This window comes from Equus asinus, chromosome 26, assembly GCF_041296235.1.
Source record: "Equus asinus isolate D_3611 breed Donkey chromosome 26, EquAss-T2T_v2, whole genome shotgun sequence".
Classification (NCBI taxonomy): domain Eukaryota; kingdom Metazoa; phylum Chordata; class Mammalia; order Perissodactyla; family Equidae; genus Equus; species Equus asinus.
In genome coordinates, this window is record NC_091815.1 from 31,414,617 (window position 1) to 31,426,596 (window position 11,980).

The 11,980-nt window shown below is 51.3% G+C and overlaps 1 non-coding gene across 1 annotated transcript; it reads right to left on the bottom strand.

Annotated features, from left to right (window-relative positions):
- Window positions 1–220: 220 nt before the first annotated feature.
- Window positions 221–282, bottom strand: LOC123281359 (U7 small nuclear RNA). Its single transcript, XR_006520795.1, has one exon. It is a non-coding gene; the product is annotated as a U7 small nuclear RNA (small nuclear RNA).
- Window positions 283–11,980: the final 11,698 nt, after the last annotated feature.

Below are 11,980 nucleotides of genomic sequence, written 5' to 3' on the forward strand. Positions count from 1 at the left end.
ATGTGCGCACTTAACCGCTGCGCCACTGGGCCGGCCCCTTTTGTTGTCATTTTATAACCACCCTCACTTTCTCTACTCCCACCCCCTCCTTAACCCCTGGTGACCACTAACGTGTTCTGCGTGTCTAGAACTTCGTCATGTCAAGAATGTTACAGAAATGAAACCACATAGCATTTAACTTTGCACGATCCATTTATTTGTTTGTTTATTTTTTGCAGGGGGAGACCTTCCAGTGAGGACCAGAAAACCTGCCAGACAAACTCTAAAAGAGCTGTAACACTTGGGGGATCCATTTAAAGTGTACAATTCAAAGTTTTTTAATATATTCATGGAGTCGTGCAAGCATCACCACAATAATTTTAGAAACATTTCATCACCCCCAAAACAAACCCCACACGCCTTTGCCATCCCTCCCCCGTCTCTCCATCCTTCCCAGCCCCTGGCAGCCACTAATCTACTTTCTGTCTCTATGACTTTGCTTATTCTGAACATTTCATATAAATGGAATCCTACAGTACGTGGCCTCTGGTGTCTGGCTTCTTGCACTCAGCACAATGTTTTCAAGGTTCAGCCATGTTGTAGCCCAGATTGGCGCTTCGTTCCTTTTTTAAGGCTGAGTAATATTCCACTGAATGGATATACCACATTGTCTTTATCCATTCAGCAGTTAATAGATCAGGCTTGACTCTTAAGGTCTGAAACAAAGCAGAGAAGATGGAAATCAAACGCCATCTTCCTTTTTTCTCAAACTATAATCAAATATTTGTATTAATAATGCCTTTTTGGCACTTTTCAAAATATGTGCCAAAATACTGGTTTAGTCATCTTCGCTGATGGCACCATTGCCAGTTGTGCTCTGCCGTTTGTCCTGGGTGGCCGCTTGGAGTTCTATAGCTCAAAGAGATGCGGATGTGAAATCTCAAAGACAAGTACTCGCTGACTCTTGTTATGCGGATGTGAAATCTCAAAGACAAGTACTCGCTGACTCTTGTTAAGGGCAGCTGCTAAGTGCTTGTCGCACAGTGACTCATTTCAGCCTCCCCGAAGCCCAGCGAAGCAGGGACTGGTTTTACTGCCCCCTCTTGACAGGTGGGAGCACCGAGGCCACCCAGCCAGTGAATGGGGATGTGGATCTGGCCCCTGGCCATCTGGCTTCGGTGGCCTCACTGTCAGTCGCAACTCTAATAAATTCCACAAAGAGAGTCAGCATCACGGAGGTCACAGCATCACCCCCAGTGGCTGACAAGTCTGTAATTTCATGAGTCTGACGTTTGAAGATTCACAACTCTAAGGCTGGCCGGACATCAGTGGATGTGTGGACGAATGATATGACGCCTGGATCTGCTTCAGAATAAACACAGAGGTGGGCACTGGGTGGTGTAGAGCAGGCCCAGCGTTAGCCAATGAGTTGACAAGGAAAAATAAACTAACAAACAGATGCTCAAAACAACAACAAATGAAGGGCTGGCCCAGGGGTGTACTGGTTAAGTTGGCGTGCTCCACTTCAGCGGCCCAGGTTTCATGGGTTCGGATCCCAGGTGCAAACCTACACACCACTCATCAGGCCACACTGTGGTGGCATCCCACATACAAAATAGAGGAAGATGGGCACAGATGTTAGCTCAGGGCCAATCTTCCTCAGCAAAAAAAAAAAAAAAAAAAAAAAGCGCAACAAAAACATACAACAAGAAATGAAATGAGGACGCTCAATCTTTTGACAACGGCTTTTGCACTGAGACTCCAGTGACTAAAGGTGACAGGATGGCCCTGGCCACAGGCAGACTTGCTTCAGTCCTGGATCTACCTGCCGCTTCCCAGCTTTGTGGCCCCAGCTAAGTGACTTCACCTCTCTGATCCTCAGGCCCACCTGCCCAGTGTAGGAGACAATCCTGACCTCGTTTGAGAGCCTGCACACCCAGGGCTGAGGGGGGGCCTGACCTGCAGCAAGAACTCAACAAGTGGGATGGCCTCGGGCAGGTGACTTCGCCTCTGTGTGCCTCAGTCTCCTCATCTGTGAAATGGGATGGTCTCAGTACCTCCCTTTTAGGGTTTTTGAGAGGACTTATTTATTCATTCATTTACTTACTATTTATTGAGCAGCTACTAAGCACAGTTAATGAGCATCTCGTCTTGTAGGCACGGGAGCACAGCAGTGGACAAGACAGCCATGGTCACCCTACGGCGCTGACATCCCAGTGACGAGGCCATGGATACACACACATCTATAGAACATGTCAAGTGGTGATAAAGGCACCGGGAAGAAATCAAGAAATAAATAGGTTATGAGAAACACAGTGATGGGGCGTATGGAGAGAAGGGTGCGGTCAGAGAGGTGACATGTAAGCAGAGACCTGAAGGAGGTGAGGGAGTGAGCCACCAGATAGCTGGGAGAAGAGGGTAGACGGAACAGCAGTGCAAAGGCCCTGAGGCGGGACTGTGCCTGGTCAGGTCAAGGAACAGCAAAGAGGCCAGTGTGTATGGAATAGAGTGTGCGAGGGGGAGAAGGTGGGAGATGAGGTTAGAGAGGGGATGAGGACCTCGGGCGTCCTGCTGAGTGAGGCGGGAGCCACAGGAGGTAACTGAAGAGGGAAGTGATAGCATTCACTTCCTGTAAAAGGCTTGTGCTGCCACGTGGGGAACCTCTGTCGGGGCAACAGCAGGAGTCCAGGCGGGAAATGATGGCAGCTGGACCACGGTGGGCGCTGTTGGGGGGACGACTTTGGATACTTTGTGAAGGTCCAGCCAACAGGATTTCCTGCAGGCTGGGACGTGGGGTGTCAGGCACCGAGAAGAGTCCCAAACCCCTTCGAAGTTTCCAGCCTGAGTGGCTGGAAGGTCGCGGTTTCCACGCCACTGGAGCAAATAGGTCACTCAAGGTGCCTGGCGTGTGGCCGCATGCAGAAGTGCCTGCCCCGCGCCGTGTCACTTCAGGAGGATGTTGTCAGCTCGGCGCAGGATTGCATCACAGGGCAGGAAGGCCAGGCTGACCCCGCTGACTAACCTCGACAAGACCCAGGCAGGTGTCGGGCACCGAGCCAGCTCTGTCTTCCACCTCACATTCCCCCGCTGGGCTGGGCCAGCCTCTCCCTTCCTCAGGTCAGGAAAAAAATAATCTCTCCCACCTCCACCTTGAATTCTCTCCAACAGGGAGGGTAACGAGGCTCCCACGCCCTTCTGCCAGGCCTGTCTCTGCTCAGGTTGCTGATAACCGCTGACAGCCTCCACCTCAGCTGTTCTGCGTGTGGCGCAGGGTGGAGATCCAATGTGCCAGCCCATGTGCGTAACCTGCCTCCTTTCCCCATCCGCCAGGACTTCTGAAGCTGTTTGCCCTCCCTCTCTTGCCCATTTTCTTACTTGGTTGTTTTTTTCTTGTTGGTTTGTAGGAGTTCTTTACATATTGTGGCTATGACTCCCTCTGTCAGTTACATGTGTTACAAATACCTTTGCACAACTTGTGGCTCGTCTCGTCATTTTGTGGATAGTGTCTTTTGATGCCCAGAGGTTTTACTTTTGAGGCAGTCTTTTCTTGTATGCTTAGTACTTTTTGGACCCTAAGAAACCTTTCTCTACAATACTGCCATAAGAAGGAATAAGGGAGTTCTTTACGGACTCCTTTGGAACCATCTCCAAGGTGAAGAAATTGTGTGATCAATATGCCACCGTTTGAATGAAAACAGTGGGAGAGGGGGAGATTGTGTGTGTGTGTCCGTGTGTGTTCATATTGCTCCTCTATGCATAATATATCTCTGGAAAGATTACAAGAAATCGGTTCTACCTGTTGACTCCAGGGAGGGGAACTAGGTGGCTAGGGGAGAAAGATGGAGGGGCACAACTTTCCTCACTCTATCCACTTTTGTGCCTATTGAATTTTGGAATGTAGGCATGTATTCTTTCAAAACTGAACTAAGATTTTTTTTAATGTGACAATCCTTCTTGACCCCAAGGTCATAAAACCATTCTCCTGCATTTTTCTTCTAAGTGTTTTGTTTTGCGACATTAGGGCTCTGATCCCCTTGCGGACGTCTTCTGCGTACGGTGTGAGGCAGGGATCTGATCCCCACAATGTGGACAACCCACACCCTTCCCCCGGAATCTGGAAGGCAGCTTCTGTCTCAGATCCAATCTGCATGGACGTCTGCGTCTGCTTCTGGGCTCTCTGTGCTTTCTTGTTAATCCGCTCGGCTAATCTTACGCAAATACCTTGTCTCTTGGTCGTGAAGGCTGAATAACAGCAACGTGGCTTGTGGTTCGGCCCTTTCATATTCCGCCTCCATCTTATCTCGCCTCCCCTTGTAGCTTTGTTGTCCCGCATGTGTTCGTTTCCTAGGGCTGCTTTAAGAAAGTCCCACAACCCAGGTGGCTTAACCAATAGAAACGTATCAGCTCGAGGTTCTGGAGGCCAGAAGTCCGAGATCAAGGTGCCCCAGGGTCGATTCCTTCTGAGGGTGTCAGGGGATCATTCCAGGCCCTTCCCTCGGCTTGTAGATGGCCATCTTGCCCCTGTGTCTCTCCACTTGTCTTTCCTCTGAGCTTGTCTGTCCCTATGTCCTAATTTCCCCTTCTTAAAGGACACCAGTCCTATGGGATTTGGGCCCACCCTAATGACCTCAACTTGATCGGCTCGTGAAGACCCACCCTCCAAATGAGGTCACCTTCTGAGGGGCTGGGGGTTAGGGCTCCTTCAGGGTGGGTGGGGGGGGACACAATTCAACCCGTGACGCCACATCAACTTGAGAATCAGCTTGTTTCTGTTTGGAAAGAACTGTTTTACGGGGTCAGGTAGGGTGGGTATTGAGTGGAATTGCGTTAAACATAAGATAAATCTCACTCCGTCTCTGACGTTCTCCCCGGCTTCCTTTCTCACCCTTTGGAGGGACCCCTCTCAAACATCTATCCCCTTAAAGTGAACGGGAACATTCTGGCTCCAGCATTCTAGAAACCTACGGTCCAGTCTCAGCGGCTCACTGTGCGTCCTTGGGTAAACAGCCTTCCCTCTCTGAACTCACGTTTCCTTATCCACAAAGAGGGAATCTACTTGCGCTGGCGATGGTGATGCCAGTAGCTGCTCCATGGCATCATTATGAAGATTAAGTGGGATTATGCCTTTAAAAACCTTAGAACGGGCCGGGCCTCGAGCTGGCACTCTAAAAACATTTCAGAAGCCTCCTGTGTGCTCGCTGTCTCGGGTCCCTCTCCGTCCCCACTTTTGACACTGGACTTCCTGAAAACCCTGGAACCGCCTCTGCCCTGTGCTTCAGTCCACCCGGGGGGTTGCAGACATGTGGCCCGAGGGCTCCATCTGGCCGCTGCACATTTTTTCTTTGACCTCTCTGAGGGTTAAAAATTTTTTTCAAAACAAGCATTAAAAAATGATTAGACTTGGGGGCTGGCCCCGTGGCCGAGTGGTTAAGTTCGCGCGCTCCGCTGCAGGCGGCCCAGTGTTTCGTTGGTTCGAATCCTGGGTGCGGACATGGCACTGCTCATCAAACCACGCTGAGGCAGCGTCCCACATGCCACAACTAGAAGGACCCACAACAAAGAATATACAACTATGTACTGGGGGGCTTTGGGGATAAAAAAAAGGAAAAAAAAATGATTAGACTTCACATTCAAAAAACTCTAGGTTCTCAATGTCTCTTGAAGAATCAGATCTGGCCGGACTGGGCCCACGTTTTCACAGGGTGCTGGAGCAGGAGGTGCAGACGGGCTCCCCCGCGCTTGCTCCGCCCCCCGCGGTCTCCGGGCGCCGCCCCCGGGGCAGCCTCGCCCTCAGCCAACGGCCTTGCTTCCCTGTCACCGAGAAGTTGGAAGCCGAGGAACTGCGTGAGCCTCCCCCCGCCTCCCTCGGTGCCCCCCACCCTGCCTCCCCAACCGCTCCCAGGGGTGAGCCCACCCCTCCTGGTCTGCCGGACCCCCCTCCAGCCTCCCCCCTACTTTCCTGCATCTTCAGGTTCCCCCTAGTCCATTGCACCGTCGCCCCCCCCCAAACACATAAACCTCGCTGCGATGTTGTCCATTCTAAAAATAATCCCCATCTCCTTGATCCCACAGCCTTCACCAGCTACTGCCCCATTTCTCTCTCTCTTTTTTTTCTTTTTTTGAGGAAGATTAGCCCTGAGCTAACATCTGCTGCTAATCCTCCTCTTTTTTTTTTTTGGCTGAGGAAGACTGGCCCTGAGCTAACAACTGTGCCTATCTTCCTCTACTTTATATGTGGGATGCCTGCACAGTGTGGCGTGCCAAGCAGTGCCATGTCCGCACCCGGGATCCGAACCGGTGAACCCCAGGCCACCAAAGTGGGAACTTAACTGCTGTGCCACCCGGCCGGCCCCACATTTCCTGGTCTTTTAAAACAACTCTTCCTCCAGGGGGTTTATCGGGGCTGTGCCACATGCCCCCCCCCATCATCTCCAGGAGCCAGCCATCACCCCTCTGCCAGCCCACTCCACCTGCTGCTGACCCCACCTTACCACATCCAGTGGCCAGTCCTCAGCACTTCTTGTAAGGGACTGCTCAGAAGCTTTTGTTTTTTCTTTTTTAAATTAAGATATATTCGTATCCCATAAAATTCACCGTTTTAAAGTGCGTGATTCAGTCATTTTTCCCACACTCACGAGACTGTGCGACCATCATCACTATCTAGCTCTAGAACATTCTTAGTACCCCAAAAAGGAAACCCCGACATATGTTAAACAGTGACTCCCTTTTCTCCCCCCTCAACCTGGCCCCTGGCAGCCTCTAATCTACTTTCCGTTTCAATGAATTGGCCTAGTCTGGAGATTTCATATAAATGGACTCACGGACTATGTGGCCTTTTGCGTCTGCTTCTTTCACTCAGATTGTTTTCCTTTTTTGGTGAGGAAGATTGGCCCTGAGCTAACATCTGTGCCAATCTTTCTCTATTTTGTATGTGGGATGCCATCACAGCATGGCTTGATGAGCAGTGTGTAGGTCCACACCCGGGATCCAAATCCACCAACCCCAGGAGCCGAAGCAGAGCACACGAACTTGACCGCTCAGCCACCAGGCTGGCCCCTCGGATTGTTTTCAAGGTTCCTCCATGTTGTAGCGTGTGTCAGAACGTCATTCCCTTCTACAACCTAATGGTATTCCATCGTCTGCATCCACCATATCTCGTGTATCCATCCAGTCATGACTGGATCAACATTTGGGCTTCGGAAGCATTTTTAAAAGTCAGATTCTTGAGGTATAATTTGCACACACTCAAATTTACCCTTTTCAGTGGGGACAGTTCTGTGAGCTTTGACAATGTTGTGTGGCCGGGTGACCATCATCACAATCGACATGTAGAAGAATGCCATCACTTCTCAAAAACCCCCTCGTGCCCTCTGCAGCCACGCTCACCCCCAGCCCCGGCGACCACGGGTCTGTCCTCGTCACTTTGCTGAGATGGCATCTCAGCGCACAGGCTCGGGGTCTGGCTTCTTCCCCTGGGCATCACGCTCTGCGAGGCCTCCCCGTGGCTGCCTGTGTTTCAGGGCTGTTCCTTTTCCGTGCTGAGGAGCATCCCACTGTCTGGAGGGACCACGGTTTATCCATCACCTGTAGGAGGACCTTTGGGTGTATCCAGTTTGGGGTGATTTTGAATAAAGCCACTATAAACAGTCACACGCCGGGATTGTTTTTTCTTTCTGTTTGCAACTGCAAGGTAGATTTCATTTGTTCCTTTATTTTCTAACAGCTTTATTGACATGCAACTCGCCTACCATTCAATACATCCATTTGAAGCGTACAATGCAATGATTTTGAGTATGTCCACAGAGCGTGCAACCGTCACCACCATCAACTCCAGAACATTTTCGTCGCCTCTAAAAGAAGCCCTGTGTCCTTTCGCTACCAAGCCCCAAATTCCATCCCTTCAACCCTAGGAGACCACTAGTCTGCTTTCTGTCAATATGTGTTTGCTTCTTCCCAACATTTCACATAAATGGAATCGCACGCTATGCAGCCTTTTGTGACCGGCTTCTTTCAGTTGGCATATGTTTCAAGCTTCATCCATGTCGTAGCACGTGTCAGTGCTCCATTCCTTTTTATGGCTGCATAATATTCCATGGTGTGGACAGAGCATATCTTGCTCACCCATTCATCTGTTGATGGGCATGTGGGCTGTCCCCACCTTTTGTCTATGTGGATAATGCTGCTATGAACGTTTTCACTGCCAAATATTTACATGAATACGTTTTCCTTTCTCTTGGGTCAACAAGGAGGGGAGGATGGCTGAGTCATGAGGGGAGGGTAATGTTTAACTTTGTAAGAACCTGCCAGAGAGGAGTTTTCCGGAGAAGCTGCACCCTTTGGCCTTCCCACCAGCAACGCACGAGCGAGTTCCAGGCGCTGGCATCCTGCTGGCACTGGGCGGTTGTCACTGAGCCACTCGGACAGCATTGTGATCGCGGCAGCATGGAACACATGATGCTCCCCCCTCCCGAGCACTCTCCTTGCTTGAGTCAAGGATGCTGCACTGGGTGGTTCTCCTTTTTCTCAGTGGCTGGTCCTTCTCTGTCTCTTTTTCTCATTTCCGCTCTTTTCCCAGATCTCAGTCTGCGCATCTCTTCTCTGTCTTCCCTCTGACTCCCGTGGTGATCTCAGCCGACCTCGTGGAGGTAAATACTACCAGTGTTCCAGCGGTTTCCCAATGTCCATCTCTGGCCTGGACCTCGCTCCTGAGCTCCAGACCCACACAGCCTCTGCCTCCGCAGCCTCTCCTCTCGAAGGCCCGAGAGCTCCAACTTGACACGTTCCTCCCACCATCTTCTTGCTTCTGGAAAAGGAGACACCAGACTTCCAGACACTCAGGCTGTGAAGTCGAGAGTGATCCTTGACTTCTCTCCTGCCCAACATCGAATTGTCAGCAAATCCCACCTTCAAATGTGTCCAGCGTCTGGCCACCTCTCTCTCCTTCCATCGCCTCGCCCCCATCTTGGCCCAAGCCAGCGTCAGCTCCTCACCGGCCTCTGTTCCCTCTCCTGACTTCCTCCTATCAGATTTGACAAATCATTGTCCCTCCTCAGCTCACAACATTCCTGGCCCCACAGACGGTACGATTCCATTTCTATGAGATGTCCAGAATAGGCAAATCCACGGAGACGGAAAGCAGACGGGTGGGTTAGCAGATTACCGAGGGCTACGGGGAGGGCTGGAAGAATGGAGGGGTGATAGCTCTGAGTACGGGTTTCTTTTTGGGGGGATGAAAATGTTCTAAAGTTGAGTGCGATGATGGGAACACAATTCTGTGAATATACTAAAAATGGAATTGTACACTTTCTTTTCTTTTTTTTTAGTTTTTAATGAGCTTTTGTACTCAATAAATCATTTTTTCTAGATTAATAAACATACTTATTATCTCTAATGCCTGCATATAATTCCTGTAGCATAATTTTTCTTATTGAGGTCACATCGGTGGATAGTATTATGTACATCACTATATTTTGATTTCTGTGTAGATTACATCATGTTCACCACCCAAAGTCTACCTGGCATCTGTCACTACACACATGTGCCCTGTCATCCTTTTGTCCTTCCACCCTCTCCCTGAACTGTACACTTTATTTATTTATTTTCTTTTTCTGCTTTATTTCTCAAACCCCCCAGTACACAGTTGTATATCCTAGTTGCAGGTCCTTCTAGTTGTGGGATGTGGGACGCTGCCTCAACGTGGCCTGAAGAGCGGTGCCATGTCCACGCCCAGGATCCGAACCCTGGGCCGCCGCAGCAGAGCACACGAACTTAACCACTCCGCCACGGAGCCGGCCCCTGAACTGTACACTTTAAAGGGGTGAATTGTATGGTGAGTTATATCTCAATAAAGCTGTTACCCACCGCCCCCCTCGAACCCTCCAAACAAAAATCCTTCACTGGCTCTCATCTCACACAGAATAAAACCAAAGTCCTCAGCACAGCTCAGCAGTCATGCTGTGGTAGCATCCCACATACAAAACAGAGGAAGATTGGCACAGATGTTAGCTCAGGGCCAATCTTCTTCAGCAAAAAAAAAAAAAAAAAGAAGGAGGCAGAGACTAGAGTGATGCAGCCATGAGCCAAGGAATGTCAGGAGCCCCAAGAAGCTGGAGGAAGCAGGGAAGCATAATCCCCTGGGGCTTTGGGAGGGAGCACAGCCCTGCCCACACCTTGATTTCAGAATTCTGGCCTCCAGACCTGGGAAGCAATCCGTTTCTTTCCTTTTAAGCCAGTCAGTGTGTGGAGATTTGTTCTGGCCACCACAGGAAACCGATACTCTCTCTGTGTCCTAAGCACCTCGACCTATCCTCAACCCTGTTCTTGCCCGGGGCCCATCCCAGGATGACCTGACCTCCCGCCCCATCGCCCTGATACCTCCTCCTCCGCAGAGGTCAGGCTCAAAGCCCTGTTGTTTTAAGGCTCTGAGTTTGTGGTGATTTGTTACAGCAGCGATCAGAAGCGAACACACTGTTGTAACGATTATGAAGGAATTCACCTCCCCAAGAAAGGGGCCAAGGGGCACACACATGTGGTGACGGATAACAGCTAGACTACTGGGGGTGAGGACGACGCAGTCTACACAGACACTGACACAGAAGAACGCCCACCTGAAATTACACGAGGTTGCAAATCAATATGACTTCGATTCAGCCCGCCAAGCCTGTTTCCACGTAAAACGATGACCATGACGGCCAGCGCCCACTGTCCACTGCTGGGGACACCTCCCACGGCTCGACAGGGCCCTGCACACAGCAGGCACTTAGCCTGCAGAGTGAATGCTGGGGACCAATGCCAGGCACCATCCTGAACTTTGCATGAGTAACTCATCTAATCTCAGCACATGCTGGGGGTGAAAACTATCGTCGGCCCATTTTCCAGATGAAGAAACGGAGGCAATGGGGCCAGCCTGGTGGCACAGTGGTTAATTACACATGTTCCGCTTTGGTGGCCCCAGGGTTCACTAGTTCGCATCCCAGGTGTGGACACGGCACCGCTTGGCAAGCCTTATGCTGTGGCAGGTGTCCTGCATATAAAGTGGAGGAAGACGGGCATGGATGTTAGCTCAGGGCCAGTCTTCCTCAGCAAAAAGAGGAGGATTGGCGGCAGATGTTAGCTCAGGGCTAATCTTCCTCGGGGGAAAAAAAAAAAACGGAGGCAAGAGAGGTTAAGTGACTTACCCAAGGGTCACCCAGTGTGTGTGCAGCTGAGCTGGGAGGCTGAAGCGAGGCCAGGTAACATGCACAAGAGCTGGCAGCCGTGCCACCGTGTCCTCAGCATGCCAAGGGCGCAGGTCACGAGTGCAGCCAGCAGCCATCACTCTCTGCTCTCAGTGGGCACGGGGTGGGGCACGGCCACCCCACAGGGCACTGGAAACACGCAGGGCATTTTCCGTTGTCATGATGGCCAGAGGGCCACTGCTGGCATTTGGCGGCTGGAGGCGGACAGCCCGGCCACCCTGGGGCAGTCTCTCACCATGAAGACTTGTCCCACCCCAAGGGCTGCCAAACACGAGGCCGGGCACCTGCAGGGCAACCCCCTCAGGCCTGGTGTTAGAAACGAGGACGCTGGAGCCGCCTCTCTGGGCTCAGAACTAGCCCCAAAGCAACCTGGCCCGGCCACTGACCAGCTCTGGGACCTCGAGCGAGTCTTTTAACCGTCCCGGGCTCAGTGATCTCACCTGGAAAATGGGGACACTAACAGCGCCTTCCTCATCCCCTGCTGAGGATGCACTAAGGTCACATGTCAACGCTTAGAAGGATGCCCGGGACACGCTCGGTGCCATCAGCTGTACTCTGGTTTCAGCAGCGAGTGCTTGGCATCTAAATCTGTCACCCCTTCCAGTGTTGGGGGCCCTCTGTGGGCAGGAGAAGGTGTGAATGCAAATGGGTCCCCCGGCTTGCACGGCACAATGAGGAGGGTTTGTTGACTGACTGACTCACTTACTCACTCACTGATGGCCCATGGCTCCCAGGGAAGACAGGCAAGGACTCCAAGACACAAG